This window comes from Ammodytes marinus (genome assembly GCF_949987685.1).
Source record: "Ammodytes marinus genome assembly, chromosome: 7".
Lineage (NCBI taxonomy): Eukaryota > Metazoa > Chordata > Actinopteri > Uranoscopiformes > Ammodytidae > Ammodytes > Ammodytes marinus.
In genome coordinates, this window is record NC_137211.1 from 384,087 (window position 1) to 386,586 (window position 2,500).

Sequence of the window (2,500 nt, forward strand, 5' to 3'; positions counted from 1 at the left end):
GCTTTGTACAATATAAATGGCACTGAAAATTATTATTAAAACAATACTGGTCTTAAACGGACGTTTTGTCAACTGCCATAGTTGGATATGTACATTAAAATTAATGATTTTGTAGCTTGGCAGCCAAGGAGCTATTACCAACCTTCAGTTGACATGAGTGCAACTTTTAACCACTGACAGTACGGGGTGTGTGTGTGTATGTGTACATGTGGATAAATATTAAAAGGGAGTCATACAACATAAGTTTCTGGGAGAGGTTTTTCAGAACTTGGACTTAAAAGTGGGTTAGCTCTCCTTAGCTGCCAATCTACCAAACCATATTCGATGGCACACTAGCTAGAAAATGATTTGACAGACACACAAAGTAAAAGACAGAAGCAAGAATCCAAGATCAAAATGATGTCCAATGTTAATTTGAGCTCATTTTCAAAAGTCAAATCTTTCCAGTTTCAGCTATGTCATAAATAAACAACGCAGATACACGAAAATCTTTGTTAAAATGCGTTTGTCCATAAAAAACAAGTCTAAGTCTGGGAAATACTGAAAGCCAATTAAATGATTCTGAGAATTAATAAACAAGTCCTCATTAACAAACTAAATTAAATGTACAACAATTACTTACAGAGCAGGTCTTGAAAAAGGCAGAAGGATCATCCCCCAAGATGACAGGTAATCCCCGAAGGCAAAGGCACCTGATATCCGTTGGATGTGTTGTCTAGAAGATAGTGAACAGTACAACACAGTTTGCTGGGATATTCACATGTATTTATCAAATAAATTCCAGAACTGACATACCATCTTTTATGGCTAAATTGTGCATTTTCAGGACTGCAAGTATAGAAGAGTACAATAGCAGATGTTAAAAAAAATAAGGAGAGGAGATAAGAGGAAATAAAAAACTGTGGAGAAAAGAGAAGAAGAGAGAAAAGACTGAATAGATAGGAGCAAGGATGAACAGAGAGAGTAGTCAAATGAACCCACCTTTGTCTAACTAAAGAGTTGAGTCAAAAGCTGTCCGGTGGAACCTTTCTTCTTCCTGAAGAGGTCCATCAGGCCCGGAGAGAAATGGTCACGTGCATCAAAGAAGTTTTTTTCCCCACCACTCTGTTGAAGGAATCAATTAATTTTCCTTTTCTAAAATGTATTTGCTTTCGATGTAATCCAACTGTGGCACAGTAAGCTTAAAACTTTTACTCCGACTAAAAAAATACATACAAATACTGAGTATAACTGTTAAATGTGGAAGCACAGCTGACATACCTTTAACTGCTTAGATCAATTTGGGGAGTTTGGGATGTCACCCTCTGTTTGAGCCTGAATAGGAGGTAGTTAAGAAGAACACAAACATTTTAGGCAACTATTCAAAAGTACACACTATCATCAATACACCTCAAATGTTGATTTAAGTGCAGGTGAAAGATATGAGGCCTTAACCACACAGTGCCCAGTAATGAAATATGGATATCAAGGACAGCAAGGAATGACAACATTTTGGGTCAAAGCTAAACTCGTATTAAATGCTCTACCAAAATACTTTTTTCCACACATAACATGTGAGAAAGTAAAATGTTGACAACATCCCTTTGAATTAAAGACATTGACCATCAGAAAGTAAAAAAAGGGGAAAATAGGCATAGCAGAACACATCATAGTAATTGACAAGTAGGCTAATCTATATGCACAAAAATAATATGTTTTACTGAAATCTCAGTTACAAATACATTGTATGAACTAAAAAGGCGAATTATCTGCAGATCAAGTCGATTTAATCTATTATTGAAAGCTGATGGCGACAGAAACTGTCAGCGTTAAGAGAGATGGGAGATGAGCTTCACGTTCAGAGCTTTGATAAAAAGGACCGTCGAGCTGACGGTGACTCAGTGGAGCGGAGCGGGGACTGACTTTACTTTAGGGGGGAGAGGGGCTCGGAGACGGACGCTCTGCAATGACCGAGGTTGCGCTGAAGTTAAGGCGGATCGCGCTGCTTCAATATAGTGCATAAATTGAAAACGACGAAGACTATTCAGCTATAAAAAAATAATTAAAAAAAAATCAATGAGAATCTCTCAAGTCACACAATTGTATGGTTTAAGTAATTGTGTCGCAGCAATTTGCTGTATTCATTTTCCAGACAAATGTAAAAAGCTGGTAGGCCTACTTAGGACACACAATCATATAAATCACATAACTAATACTATCTATAACCATTTTAAGGTAGACCTACGTTTGTTTTACTCATTTTAAGCTATTCCGACACACGTGATTAAGGGCCTGCATCATCTGCACGTGGATATACACAGCGCTACAGCATTTTTTTTAAATAAATGCTGGGGGAAACACTCCATATGCTGCATTAATATTAGGTTACTTTTGAATCTTCTGGCACATGTTTATCAAAATTACGTTATCAAAGTTGAGTTGAGCTCCGACCATGATGCTAAACTATTTAACAGCATGGTTGGCTATCAGCAACAGTTGCAAGTAAGCTAACTAGCTCCGC

General features: G+C 37.3%; 1 protein-coding gene across 1 annotated transcript in view; it reads left to right on the forward strand.

Moving 5' to 3' along the window:
- The window catches only part of cacna1fb (calcium channel, voltage-dependent, L type, alpha 1F subunit), a gene marked incomplete at both ends in the record, with an annotated part of 108,934 nt that overhangs the window by 68,968 nt on the left and 37,466 nt on the right, over positions 1–2,500 (forward strand). The gene's annotated exons all lie outside the window — the stretch shown is intronic.